The sequence below is a fragment of the Catharus ustulatus genome, chromosome 9 (genome assembly GCF_009819885.2).
Source record: "Catharus ustulatus isolate bCatUst1 chromosome 9, bCatUst1.pri.v2, whole genome shotgun sequence".
NCBI lineage: Eukaryota > Metazoa > Chordata > Aves > Passeriformes > Turdidae > Catharus > Catharus ustulatus.
Genome location: NC_046229.1, coordinates 17,266,198 through 17,281,438, shown reverse-complemented (window position 1 = coordinate 17,281,438; position 15,241 = coordinate 17,266,198). Strand labels below are relative to the sequence as shown.

The window sequence follows — 15,241 nt, the reverse complement described above, 5'->3', positions numbered from 1 at the left end:
AGCATATTCATAAAACATTAAGAAGAGTCACAAACACAGTGGAAACAATTTACTGATAATATGCTTTCATGCCATTTTCTAACTCTCTTTTTTTCTCTCCTTCTCTTTCCCTTTTAATGAATGGAGTAAAACCCATGGAAATTTCAGCTCTCATTAAGGAGCACCTGCCCTTGGAACAGATTATATTCTGAGCTGCATTGGACAAGGACTTATTGGAAGATAAATGGAAGTCAATACTAGGCTTTTTCAAAGTAAACAAAAAATAGACTTTTCTACTCCATATATAAATAACCTCCTTTCTACACCACGTCCTTACTGCTGAAAGACAGAAGGAAGGAAAGGTTATCCCAGTTACTTCTGTGTCTAGTGATAATTAATAGATCCCTCAAAGATGCTGATGGGGTGCAGTGGGTTTGGAATATGCCAAAGTGGATCCAGATACTTCCATTGTTTGGTTGAGTCCAGTGTGTGGGTCTGGCCCTCACATGCAGGGTAGATTAAATACTTCCTTGCCAGTAGCTCAGCCATAGGATCTGTCTGTTCCCACTCCCTGTACTCTAGTTTAGTACAGGGATCTCAGCAGTGGCTCTTCTCTACTGGACCCTACAGTGCAGTGATTGCTGTAGCTAAATGGAAAATACTGGGCTGGGCAGATAGAGCTGCACTAGAGAGAATGCAACATCTGGGCAGTTGTGGGCTCCTCTCTGTCTCCCTCCTCTAAGCACCCTCTGCAGGGCTAGGAAGGGCTCCCTGACTTGGTGGTCCCTGCTTGGCTTCAGGCCCAACTGCTGCAGCCCCTTGTGAGGGAGCAGACAGTGGTCCTGCTGCCCTGCTTCCTGCATCTCCAGGCTGAGAGACTCTGCTATGGAGGCATCCAGAAAGGGGCACATGTAACTATCCGTGTTAGCCTGAGTAGACATGGGTGGTGTCATAGCTGTAGGCAGTGGGCAGCCAACATTGCAGTCCTTAGTCATTGAAAGTCTGGAGCAGAGAAGTGAGATGTTCTTAAATATCTTAATGTTACAGAAAGATAAGTCTGAAAGGTGTTTGTATTTCTCTTCTAGCACCAGCTCTTGGGGCTTTGTTCATGAGCACATGGACTTGCTGTGGGACTGCTGTCCTCAGGTGGTCAAGTGGTTCTAGGGGTCAGAGCTGCCTCAGGAAAATGGTGAGTCCTCCAATGCCTGTAGTATGATGCAGTGTGATGCTAGAGCTGTGGCAGTGAGGCTGCAGGGGTCCAGTCTGCACACAAAGAGAGAAGACCAAGGATGTCACAGGATGGGACCAAAATGTCACAGTGGGCAGTGGCTTCACCCTCTCCTTCTGGGGTGGCAGAACTGACCTGGAGGGCTTTTCCCTACAAAGGTGAAAATGTTGGATGGTTTTTCTGGGAACTGATGGATCAACCCACACTGATCTGCTGGTGGTGGTTCCTGATGAAGAGCCAGTGGTGTGATGGGCTATTGAGGACCGTCGCTTCAGTTCAGTGCGAAAGCAGTGAGCTGGAGCAAAGGTCCTGCCCTGCCAAGCCTGGCCTGTTTGCCACTGAAATCCCCTCCAGCAACTGTTCTTTTAATGATGTTTTTGACAGGCAGAGAAAGCACCATTGTTTGCTTAGTTTGCTTTAAAAATAGAGTTCTAAATTTGCAAGCGACAGTTCAATGCGTGTCTGAAACCCTGGTGCCCCAGGGTGTGCAGGAGCACCAGTACCCACAAACATGGCACGAGCTTGTGGGGATGTGGGGAACGGCAGCACTAGGGATGCTAACGTGATTAAGTCATGTACAACTCAATTAGTTTCCCTTTTCCTCCCATGGTAGGTGGCAGCCTGGCTGGTTACTTGCTGGTGGATGGAGACGTTGCGTTCAAGGTCGCAGCGAGTGCTTGGTGGCACTGAAGTCACAGAGCCAGTTTGACCCTGGCTGTGCAGGGCCACTCTTACAAAGCTGGGAGCAGAGGACAAGCAGCCCTCCGTGTCTCCATCCTGCACTGGAAGGTAAATCTTGGCAGGCAGAATCCTTCTGCCAAGCAGGGACAGTGCTTAAAATGCTGAAGTTTGTCTAGAGAGGACTTTTCACATCAAGGCTTAACTTGCAAGAGAGCTAAATGGGAAGAGCTAGAGCTCTGCCTGTGCTAGAGCACAAGACTGAGTGTGGATACCCAGTGCAGCCAAAGCCCTTGTACTCTCCTGTTTAAAACAGCAGGAAAGCAGAAACTCTTCTAGCACCAAAGACATCAGAACAGAGTGTTACCATTTAACTGAAGCACCTCATTGGAGAGACAGGACCAGGAATTGAAACATTCATGACACCTCTGTGCATATGATGGGCACCATGTTTTCACACAGAGCCTGGGAATGCAGAAGTGTCCTGAATGCAGAAGGGAATAAGCACATCTGCATAGGCAGAGGAAAGAGAACTCATTATGTGGGAAGGAGATCCCAGAGAACAGGAGAAGCTGTGGCCATCCCAGCTGTGCAGCTTGATCCCACCAAGTGGTACTTCCAAGGGGACAGGACAGGGTCACAAATCTCAAAAGATTTTGTGCTAAAATCAGTCTATTCCATAAAATTCTGGGAGGATCAAAAACTGGGATGGGGTGGAGGGACTGCCACGTGGTCATCTGGACAATCTGGAGACATCCTGCTTAATTTTGACTCTTTTTCAAATTTCTTATGACTCTGTTTACATTTTAAAACAAAAGGCCATTTTTTCATGACCAAAGTGGATTGCTTTCACCTGAAGCATTTAGAAATATGCATTTTCTGCCCACAGTTAGGGACAGACTAAACCTGAACTTCCTTTCTCAAGAAAGCTCCCTCAAATAGATGTTGTTTTTGTTTTTTTTTTTCCCCAAAACTGCAGACCAGCTCTCTGTTGAGCCCACCTTAACCTGTGCCATGGGTGACCTGTGCTTTGTGGTTTGGTGTGATGGGACCTGAGTGGTTACTGGGGAAGAAACATCTGTTACATGGTAAGAGAACCAGCAAGCAAATGGCAGCTTATTTTCTGTCTATGGGTGAGATAAAACTGGATTCTGATGTTTCTGACTTATGAAAGGAGAGTGTTTTAAGAAATTATGCATTTTGTACCTTTTTTCTTTTTAAGGTAGAATTTTTTTATCTGATATTTGCAGCTTCAAATCACTGTGTCAGAGCTCCATCTTTCCCTGTTTGGTGGTAAGATGTAACTTGTCCTTCCACACTTCATTAATTTGTTTTGTGTGCATCTAGCTAACTATGCAACCCCCTAGGCTTCTGATTGTATGTCACACCGTTTACTATTATAACAGCTTAGCCATCAGCAAAAAAATCCTTGAAATGAGACCAACCTACTTCTGAATATCTGCATTAGGTATTTGAGTCTTGGAGCTAGCTCTCTAAAAGGTAGGGATTTGAAAATAACGAAACAAAACCCATGAAAATTATCCAATCCATGAAAAATATGCAGCCTCAGCAACATGGAATCACAGCAGGTACACTCTGTCGGCGCAGAAGTGATTGCAAGCCCTGTCTTGGGGTGGGGCTAACAAAAGGGTTAATGCCTGGGAGGCACCCACAGCCCCTCGCCAAGGTCAATGGGAGCCCTGCCTGCTGAGCTCACGAAGGATCAAGCTCTGTTTTTCCATGATGTTTAACACAATTGGGTAATGCAATGGTTTCTTTGCGCTCTGTAGCCCTATTTAAAAAAATAATGCTTTTCTGCAAATGACCTAATCTATTTTATTATTCAATATAAAATACTGGAGAATTTCAATTTTTTCTATCTTTTTTTTTTTTTTTTGGGGGGGGGCGTGCAGGAAGGAGAAGCTAGGGAATTGTTTTTAAGTAATGCTTTGTACTTAAATGCTAATCTGATATTGTCAGTTGACCCTTTTCTTAAAGCTAGGCATATTCTCTAACATTTTGTGGTGGTAAATATGTAGACCTACCACTTACCCAGTAACAAGCAAGCATATTTGCAGTAGATTGGAAAAAATAAAAACAAACTAATGTATATTTTTCAACTTCCTGGTGTTTTAACCTTTCTTAAGAAAAGACTCGGGGGACATAATTGAAGGAAAGTGTTTTTCTTTAGCAGATGGATTGCTTTGCTCAGATAATATTTTAGTTATGCCAATAAAATGAAGGGTACCCAGAAAACCATGAAACTGCCAGCAGTTGTTAGTGTATGACTATTACCAAGGCAGAAATGAGGCCAGAGCAATGATAAATGTGCACATCTCTCCCTCCATCAGCTGAGGAATGACCTGGATACACTTTACATCTGAGCACCAAGTGGGCCAACATTTTTCACAGCAGCACTTAATAGTGGACATTAACTTAGCCCTCTCCAAAAGGGCTGACCCGGAGGCTACCCTCTGTGGTTCTCCAAATTGTAATCGCTTCTGCAGTCTGTAATTTTATCAAATCGCATGCACCTTTTCCAGCCACTTATTGGCCAATTAAGTCAAGTTCTCACTGAGGGGGTCCAGCTGGCTTCAAGTTATCTTAGATGAATTGATTGAAGACATTCTGCAATCTATGAACCCAGTTTAATGATCTAGGTGATAATACTTGTAATTCTTCTCAGTCAAGGGAATTTGCTGCAGCTGTTGTCTGCAAATCCGTGTTCTGATACAGTGAAGTACCAGAAGAGCGTTAATCCGCCCTCAGAGTTTATAGTGATGGCTGCATTGTGAAATGGGAAATTTAACATTCACATAGCATTGCCAAGCAGAGACAATTTTTTTGTTGATGTGTTTTTATTTTATTCTATTGTGAGTGTTAAAGAGGTTACATGGAAGAATACATTATTGATAATTCTTAAAATTGGAGACTGTACAGCAGTATGAAACAGCCTACTAAAATATTGCATAAAATGTTTGAGCTGGAAAATGAGATTTGCCTTAGAGCATGAATACACCATTTTTAACATTCAGAGGTGGAGCAGAACTCCAGAAATAAAGCTACTGGGCCAGATCTACTCCCTAAGACATTCCAGCTATCTGGAGTCAGTTTTGCTATTCAAGAGTTCACTAGTATAAATGAGACAATAATTTCTGTCTATAAAAGATTTTTTTTTTTAAAGAGACAACATAAATAAATGCATGGGAATAGGTGTTACATTCAGCCACGCTAGCATAAATCAGGAATAACCTCACACTTACATGATGTAAACTGCTGAAGAATCTGCCTCTGAGACTGGAGTCCTTGCCCAGATTCTGAGCGCTTGAAGTGCAAATGAAGGAGTGCTGTACACTCCAGGCCTGTGTCAGAGAATCTCCAAGACCTGCAATTGCCTGCATGAGGACCTGTGAAAACAAAGAAATAATCATATTTTCTTGCTTTGTTGGTACATGCCTCTTTTCTGAGCCCAAAGAATGTTCATCTCTTCCCTGTGAAACAAATAATGCAACTAGTGCTAGGTAATATTTCTCATGTTGAAAATTCAAAATATTTAGTAATGAAATATCCTGTAGTGCCTCTGTGAAGTTTCTGTTTGTGAAAGGGAATGGCTGGGGTTTGATTTCACTGAAAAAGCAGCAACTGTTGTATTAATTTATGCTGTGCTGCAAGACACCCATTTGCTTCTCAGTCACAGGGACTTCCCTTCCATGCAGCGTGACTGAGCCCAGCTCTGTCAATGTCTGTCTTGCTGAGAAGCTCTACTGCTTTTGATGAGATTTGGTTTTTCTTTTTGCTGGGAAAAATAACTTTTTAATGGCTTTTTTTTCTTTTTTTTTCTTTTTTTTTTTTTTTTAGAGAGTATCCAGCTTGCCCCATGCTCTCATCTGCTGAACCTGACCTGACACCAAAGATCTCCTGGCTGCCATGGGCAGAGGATGGTGCTGGATGAGCAAGGCTCTTCTCCCCACCTTCGTGTGAGCCAGACCCACAGTTCTGTGGGGTTTTCTTTGTGTATGTGGACTTGGATCAAGCTGTGTTGGGAAACCCAGGTCTGTCAACTTACTGTGTGTGTTTCAAGCATCAGTCTTTGGGGGTTTGAAAAGTGCTGTAAAGATGATATAAAATCCTCATTTTATATTATATTTATGTCATATCTTCGCTTCTGAGAATTTGGCTGGCTGAAGGAGGTTGTGTGTTCCACAGATAGAAGAAATGGAACTGTTTTGCCTAGATCTGCTGCTTGTGTACGTGGGAAAACCTGTCCTACCTCTGTGAGGTCCCCTTTCCAGGGCTGAACAGGGATGATGGTGCCAACTTCTGCAGATGGCTGGAAGCTCAGGACACTCAGTGTCAACATCATTGTTGGGTGGGTTGGACTGAATCCCTGTGGATTCACAGGCCCTGTCTGGGTTCCTGGGATCACCTTCCTGAGGAAGATGGGCCCATAGTGAGGGTCCTCAAGCAGTTCCTTTCCTGTGTCCCTCTCCTCCAGAAGATGGTGTGGCCAGGGTTGGGATGTCTCTGCTGGCTGGGTACAATGCACAGATTTTCAGGGGATTTGGGGGAGAAGAGGGTCAGATATGCACTCTGCCATTTATGAAATTAGTGAGCCATAATTTCATACATGCATGCAGTAGAAAACGTCTTTGATGCTAACCATAGAAAATAACTCTGAAATTAGCTGCACCAAGGGCATGCTCCTGCCTGACTGGGTTGATCTGCACAGAGCTGAGCCTTGGTGTCGCGTTGGCCATGCTTCAGTGGGCGCACATTGTACTCGCCCTGCTCAGAGGAGAGAATGGGGCCAGGGATCTCTCCCTGTAGCAGGGCTTAGATTAAAGTGTATATGACTAAGGAAGCTTGGTTATGGCCACAGAGAACATCTTGTTCCCCATATTTAGCCATAGGCAATGTCAAGTACTATATGTTATATGAGTGCTTTTCTCCAGTCCTGTAGGCCTTGTTTTAGAGGTTGGCTGTGTGAGTAGAAGGGCTTAGTTTTAAAATAACAGTCTAACAAAAAATACTTCATTTTTTATCTTTGCCACCCAGAACAGCAATACCCACGAGGGGGCTGCCTTGTACGAGACAGAAAGGAAAAGCTCTGCTCTGCAGCATCCCTTGTCAGGGCCAGGCACTGCTGTGGCAGCAGCCCTGGTGTACAGTGTTATATTTTCACCATAGATGCTCTAAAAGGAGAGGTTAATTAGCATGGCTGCCTTTGATCCTCTGCTTGAGAGGGAAGAGAGAGTTTAGTCAGTAACACTAGCCAGCTTCCAAACACTTTATGGATTTTGGCAAGAGGCATCACAGTCATAACATTTGAATATTAGCACTTTATAGCTCCGCCACACTAACAGCTGCTAATTAGGCAGCTTGGACATGGCTGAGAGCTGCCTTGAACCTTGTGTAGTAATTTACACCTATGCACAACTACGGCTTGGCTCTTATGTGGGAACATTTTACACCCAGTTCACATGTACAGAGACGATTAGCAGCAGTGAAGCCAGCAGAAAGCCTGATATTGGATTCCTCTTGCATTCCACCCTCTTCTCAGCACTTAATTTTGCTTTCCTGGAACACCCAGAGGTAGAGTGTGGGAAACCCCTGGGCTGCCAGCTCATCCACTACGGCATCTTCGGAGAACTCGCTGTACTAAGTCCCAGGGTGGAATTTATTTCAGCAGAGCACAACCACTTTTAACTGACCCAGGGAATTCATCCTCCAACTAACCTCCCATGGCTTTATCAAAATCCAGAGGTGTGTTTTCTCCCCATGTCAATAGATTTTTAATTTTTTTTTTTTTTTTGCTTGGCCTGTGCAGCACTACTAAAGTTGAAATGCTTTATACTAGAGTGTTATTTTCTCCAGTTTTCATTTTGCTCTCCCTCTTATGTACATGGACTTAGAAAACCACTGTGATTTGTTGCCACCCTCCACCCCTCCCCAAACCTATTATCAACACTAAGGTGATGAGGTTCTCTGCTGCTTGTACAGCCATCTTCAATTAAAATACCAGCACTCTGATACTCTCCTGCAGCTGGGTTGTTTGAGTGTGATAAATAAGTGGTGAGTGTGGGTCTCCTGTCCCTGAGGTGACTTGAGTCTCTGTTTCTTGCCAAGGTGCTGTCACTGCTGGAATGAGCCATCAGCTGAGCCACACATCCAGAAATCTCCTACTGATGGGCATCACATTTCTAATGAGCATCGTGTTGGTGTTGTACCCAGCTACAGACTTTCTCCTGCTGAAGGCAAGTTGACATCTCATGGAAGAGCTCTTCCTCATCTGCTCTTCTTCCCTGGCTCACAGATAAATGTTGGGTTTTCTGAAGCTCCTTCCTCAGCTCCACACCAGCCTTATTTCTGAGCTGGTGGGAGCCCTTTCCTGGGCTGGGTTACCTCACTGGGAGCAGAATTTCCCGTGGTCCCTGGAGAATGGAAACACCCTGGGGATTGGGACAGTGGCTGCTGGTTTGCAGTGCAAAGGAAGTGCACTCACCAGAATGATATACTTATTTCTTCTTTTTAAATAATACAATTTTCTTTCCTTTCTTTTAAAATAGTTGAGACATTATATAAAAAAAAAAAAAAGAAAAATAAAGGTCAGCCTGATGGATATTTCTCTGGGAGAAGTCCAAGATACATACTTCATTATTTCTTGGGCTACTTTAAAATCAAATATGTCTTTCCCTTGTGTTATACTGTCCTCGCTGGTAATGGGAATAGACCTAGATTACATTTGCAGTCATAGGTACAAGAGAGTAGGTGTGGTTTTGCAATTTTCTTATTATTTTTATATTTAATTACTGAGATCCTGAGCCATGTGTGCTTAATTCAAGATATCTACAAATGGCCACAGAACAAAGCAGGATTGTGAATTTCTGCAGGGTTTAGACTTTAGGTGCTTATCATGGCTTGGGAATTTGGGCTTTTCCCTGGAAGTTCTGCATTGAAGCTCTTCAGTAAAAAGGAAAGTTAGCAAGGAAAGCTTGCAATCAAATAACAAAACGGCAAAACTGTATTTCACCTTCTGTAATTTGATCTGTAAGAAATGTAAATCACTCATCCAGAACAGAGAGATTTTCAATTAGTCCTCTTTTCTTAAACATGCAAATCCCCCAGCCATGTTTAGCAGCACAGTTTTGCCCTAACTCTGCAGAGAATTCCCAAACAACCTTTAATAGACGGCCATGCCTTCAGGCTTGTCCACTTATGTTTTCTCTCCTGCCTGGGCACAAGATAGATTATGCATATTATTATTCATAAGTGCCACCTATTGAAAGCATAACCACAGGCACGTCTGCAAATGGTGGGCTTGCCCCAGCTGTCCCTGCTCATGCGAAACATTCCTGCTCTCCAATGGACCGCTCCAAACCATTCCCTCAAAATCAAGATTGTTTTCTTGCCAGATATCCTGGCACAGAGAAGGACTTGCAAAATGACCCATGGACTTTAAAGGCAGCTAAAATTGAAGGGGATATTCCACATTTTCCTTCTGCAGAAGTTTTTCCTGATGTTGCTTTGGTTGTGTCTCCCTGACCCCTGAGGCTACTGCTGCCTTGTAGGGTGCTGGAGAGAAGGCCAGGGTGCCTGAAATTATGAAAGGTAGTGATATGATATGAAATATATGTTCCTCATTAAACTGGCATCTCTGATGCAAGAAACAATAAATAGTACAGAAGAACTGAGAAGTAAATAGATAAGAGTCTCATATGACTGGATGTTATTTGATCATTCTTAGATAAGAGGTAAGTATAACTGCTTTACAGATGAAAATTCAAGTAATTTTAGAATAAACATATATTTTTAAATCTGCTCTTGCATATTAAGCTATTTTCCTGATAATAGGAGTGTGTTTGTATAAAGGACAAACACACAGGATACAAGTAATTTTCAGTCTGCCATAAAAATTATTTTCAAAAAAATATATAATTATGAATTAGGAATACCATTTAAATAAAAGCTTTGCATGCTAGTGGCTAGAATTAAGCATAACCGTATGTTTCTACAAAAGGTCAATTGTGATTTTAATTACTCTTATGTAAACTAGCTGATGTTTGAACTGCGGTCATAATTAATATATGTGCCTTATTGCCACATTATTGCATTTTTGATCATGACAGACTAATTGTGTCTGGGCAGTCTGAATGAACATGTAAATGCACGTGAACCTCTTTGGGCTGATTTTCTGTTACACCAGACTTATGATGGTATAACAGCATTAGTTCTGCTCTGCACCGAGATCAGAGTGGGGCAGGAGAGGAGTGTGTTCAGTGATGGGAAGCACTGCTCCAGGACAGCAGGGATGGGTGGCAAGGAGGTGTAAGCAAGGCCTAGAAATACAGTTGCAATGTCTTTCTTCCTTAGAAAAGTCTCCAGGGGGAGCAGCAGTCAGGAAAAGTACAAGAGTCTTCTAGGGGTTTTCTTCTCTTTCCATGGAAAGTGTTTTCCCTGGTGGTAGACGGAGCTGAGCTGTGTGACAAGAGGTGCAGCTTCTTCTTTCCTCTGCAAAGGGCTCTCATTTTTGGCTTTCAGAGAGCAGTGAAGCCAGAGAAACTGTTATGGGAGCATCATCACACGTGCCTAAGCACAGCCCCACCAGCAGTGACAGCTGCAGGAGTCCCAGTGCCCTTCCTGCCCTGCCTAGAGTTCATGGGCACAGCCATCCGAGTTCTGCCCAAGGTATTCCTGTTCTCGGGTACCGATCAAAGAGTAGAGGCAGAATAAAAACTTTGTACCTTGATGCACGTTTTCAACACCCTTTCTTTTCTGGCTGCAGGATGCCAGTTTCTGTCTCTGAGAGGGTCCTGAGCTGCCTCTGTGTTGGGCTATCCCTGGTCCACCCTCAGCATGGACTGGGATCCAGCCAGCAACTCCCAAACACTGGCCATGACAGACATGGGCTTGGAGAAAGGATCTTCACACCACTCTGGAGATCAGACAGGTATCTGTTGGAAAACCCGCTGAAGGGTATTAAGGCCTGACAGAGGTGTGCTTCCCCCCATGCTGGGGGTGGCACTGGATGGGAAGGTTAGCCCAGGGTGGTGGAAACGACGACAACTGAAATACCCCTAAACGGGGGAAGACCAGGGCCTCAGAGGCTGTCTGGGCTCGTGCTCAGAGTTAGATATTGCATGCAGGTTTTCAGCATGCCCCATGGAGATTTTTAAAAATAGATACAATTAAAAGTAAAGTACAAGGAAATGGTGCCAGAGATGCACCTTTAATCCCCAGATAGCTGGGCTCCCTGCTGGAGGGGATTTTGCCTATACCCCTGGCTTTCAGTGAAGGCTGTGGGAAGTGTGAGCCTAACCCACTCCTGCAGAGATGTGGGACACCTAAGAACATGCACAGGGGATCTGCCCTTGGCAGAGGAGAGAAAGCTGGGAAGGAAAGCTCAATACCTCTGCTTGCTGCTGTGTATTTGTGTGGTGGAGGTGAGCATGGGAAAAACAAATGTCTCCATTTCAAATATGCTTGAATTGTTCCTCTCACCCCTGGGACAGGGGCTGCTTTGTTCTCCTGCTCAGCTGAGTGGTGAAGGGACAGTGGTGCTGCTCTGCACTGGGGAGCTCCCTGGGCAGACACTTTCTTCATGGGAGGAAATGGGTGTTATGGTTCCTTCTCTCTCATACTTTCTACCAGGGACACGTTAAAAACTGAAGACAGCTCTCCAGAAGCTTATGCAAAGCTGTGGAGAAACCAAATCCTTTATTCTTAAAACCCTTCCAAGGCCCTCTTCAGCCCATGAGATCAGCCTCAGACACAAGTGTCTTGGACGTCTGGATCTGTCTTGGAATATCCTGTGGGTACTTTTTAATTTAAAACTCCTGGTTCCATGGTCCTGACCTTCCTCAGAGCCTTGAATTCTCTCTCTATAGCGGTGGCCATTGTCTCCTCTCAGATGTCACTGAAAGCATTGCTTAACCTCAGTGCATCTTCCCCCTTCAGCATTACCCTGTGCTGGATTGCATTTGTGGCTGTGGGAAGTTCTGGAGGGGCAGGGTGTGGGTTTCTGCTGTGTGGATGATGGGCTCCAGCCCTGGCCAGTTGGTGCCCAGGTGAGAGCAGCCTGTTCCTCTCTGTACCCACTCACTCCTGACCTCCTGACAGGGGTGCCGAGCAGTGTCAGTGACACAGGCAGCCGGCCATGGGGACACCTGTGTGCCCTGGCCCCAGTGCCACTGCAGCAGCAGCTGCCAGGGAGGGGTGGCTCTGCCAGAGCTGACCTGTGCCCCTCCAGAGCCACTGATTTAAGGGGTGAAAGATGTAAGGTGCCATTACCCATCCCCAGCAAGCCATGGCAGCTAAATGGTTCTGGAGTCCACAGCTGCAGTGTGGGGACCTGGGTCCTGGGTTTGTCCTGCTTCTGAGAAATGCTTGGTAAAGATGCAATGCTTTATCATCCTCTGTGACACTGTTACTTTACAGTGCTGTGGTTTACAGTAGGTTTGGAAGGCTGGATCAGTCTCCATCCGTCTCTTACCTTCTAACTTGCAACAGCTGCTCATTGCTGCATTTGTCTTTGTGAACAAAAAGAGTGATAATTCTTCACTCAAGTAAAGATAAATCTTGTGGAGGTTTACCTGTCGTGTGGGTGTGTATCATACTGTGTGGAGTGTGAGCAGACAAATTCTCTACATGCTTGCAACACATGAATACTTTATCTATGTGTGCATGCATGTGTCTAGTATTAGTGCAGCCAGACATGCCCAAGGTTGCACGTCTGGTGGGCATGTCTGCACCTCTCTGTAGAAAAGCTCTATTCATATCTGTACAATTGCACACATAAATACTGTCATAAAAAACCCAATTTGAGTCACTGTAGATAGCATCATGGAAAATTAAAGACAAAGCTGAGAAGAGACAGCATAATAACCAAGGCTGTTATGTCACCAGTCAAGTAAGACTCCTTATGAGGAAGAAAAAAGAGCACGTGGAAATCTTTAAGTAATATACACGAGTGTCACAGGTACCCACCCCAGGAGCACATGCATTTAAAGGATGTGTGTGAATGTTTGTGTTTGTGTGGGTGTTTTATGCATCTGTAAAAGCTCCCTGAGACAACTGAAAACAAAGCCAGCGCATGTTTGTGTTAGGTTGAGATGCTGGCATTAGGATGATTATATGAGTCTATTATCAGGGTGTTATGGCTCCAATTTCACTTAACATCTGAGTTCACATTAAAATATGCCCTTGGCCTGACAAGGCATTATTAACTTGCATTTAATAAAAATAAAATATTACATTTAAAAAAATTGAAAGCTGACAAATTTGATTTAAATGAATACTGAACTCCAGGCAAATGTGTTGCTTGAACTCTGCCTGCTATACTGGAACTGACAGGAAGCATTAAAATAATCCTGAGTGGTCAATATGTGATTAAATATCACATGTCAAGCATAGCAGGAATATTCCTTCCAAAGAAAATTATATTGTTAAAAATAAGTGACAAATTCTAAACAGCTCCTTCAAATTCATAAAGATATTTGGAAGAGTGGAAGTATGCTTATAATAAACTGGGGTGTCTGCAGGAGACAGAGAATGTACTGTCTCCTACACAGAGCCATATAGGACATCTGCAGGTAATCAGATAAAAATGATTGCATATATTTGAAGCAATAAATTTCCTTTGCATTTACCATAGAACATAAAGAGACATCCTACGTTTTCACACCATGTTTTCATCTGAAAGCTTTTGCTGTCCTGCTGTCTAAAGGATTTATTTATTTATATAGAGGCTCAAGCGTCTATATGTGTACCTACATGCCAGATATATGTACACATGCTAAAGCCATCGTAAGCGATGTTTAGACTGAGAGAATGAAAACTAAGATTTTAAAGGAAATGGTCATAACAGTAATAGTAAAATGCCCCTCTCCACTCCATCATTAGATGTTTGGGAACACTAATGCATCATGGCTTTTTTCTGTTACAGATTCCAGCTGGGAGAACACGCTTAAACATGATCAACTTTCATGATGTGTTTGATGAAAGACAGACATAGATGTCATTGCTTCCACTTGCTTCAACAGATCAATCCAGGATTACCAGGGTGCAATAAGGGCAGTGTCCAGAAGTCTATTTAGATTAGATATAGCAACAAAATATTGAAATCTACAGCTTCAGATAAATGACTCAATACAAGAGGTCAAGAGGTTAGCGAAGTCAGGTGAGATCTGAGACCTATTTATCACTGCCTGAGCTCAAATTATGTTTTAAATATTGTCAGAAATGAAAAACTGCTGCCAGATGGTGTCAAATTAATTCATCTCACTGTAGTCAGAAACTGTCCTTTAGTTCCACCATGGCTGATATCCTGCTATCCTGCAATAGTGGGGTACCTGTCAGAGAACCTGCTTTTGCTGAGAGGCAGGGGCTCTGCTCAGCCCTTGCTTCCTGCCTGCAAGATGGATGTGTTGCATTTCTGTGGCGTGTAGCTACAGGAGATCTGTACAGCACATGGGGCTGAGACATGGCTCTTCTTGGAAAGCAGTGGATGTTCAGTGATTTGAGGTCTCATTAGCTCTTACCTGATTGAGAAATCTGCTATTCTATCCACCTGGTCCAGGGAAATGGATTTATTGGTCTGTGGAAATAGGCATATGGGGATGAAGTCTTTGACTCTGGTGTGTTAGTGCAAAGAGCCTTGAAGCTCTCCCACACTCTGCACAACTGTCCTGTTCTTTTCCTCTGTTCCCACTTCCATTTCAGGACCATAAGAAGTGTGTCACCCTGCTTACCACTGTTGTCCCCTGGACAATGGTTGGGATATGTTCTAGTTCACAGTGTTCAAGGGAGCACAAAATGACATTGATCAATTTTATGCTTCTCTCTCCCTTGCCCATCTGCTCTCATTCCTGAGCCCTGCCTTCAGCTCTGGCTTCAAGCACAATGCTTGAGCCCTCCAGCAGCAGTGGGATGAGGGTGTCCCTGGATCAGGATTTCCTCCAGACTGATGTGCATTCATGCTGGCTGCCTCAGATCTCCCTGCAAGCCTCTCCCCAGCAAACCTGGCCTCCTGGTTCCAGGGTGCCAGAGAACTCTGCTTCCTGTGCCTAACACATACTGCTCTGTGGGTTTTGTCAAGGCGGAGATTTGGGCCTGAGTAAGGGCATAATGTGTTTGGAGTGATCACTCACCATCAAACCACAGAACCTCAGACCCCCTCCTCCCCAAAAGCTGTCTCCTACCCTCTTTTTTCTGGTTGTATAAGTAGAGAAAAATACAGGACTTCTCTAAAGTCCAGCATAGCCAGAGGGGTTCATTCTAAGTGCAAAGGCTGTGACAGGATAGCATCTTGTGGTACTGGTAAAACCAGAAGAGTGGAGTGATGCTCAGAGCTCTGCTGTG

At 44.1% G+C, this 15,241-nt stretch overlaps 2 long non-coding RNA genes across 2 annotated transcripts; both read left to right on the top strand.

Annotated features, from left to right (window-relative positions):
• Positions 1–1,090: 1,090 nt before the first annotated feature.
• On the top strand, positions 1,091–2,942 carry LOC116999900. The gene is made up of 3 exons (XR_004418643.1): positions 1,091–1,168; positions 1,821–1,996; positions 2,865–2,942. It is a non-coding gene; the product is annotated as an uncharacterized LOC116999900 (long non-coding RNA).
• Positions 2,943–10,722: 7,780 nt separating this feature from the next.
• LOC116999917 lies at positions 10,723–13,936 on the top strand. Its single transcript, XR_004418647.1, has 3 exons — positions 10,723–10,832; positions 11,534–11,693; positions 13,827–13,936. It is a non-coding gene; the product is annotated as an uncharacterized LOC116999917 (long non-coding RNA).
• Positions 13,937–15,241: the final 1,305 nt, after the last annotated feature.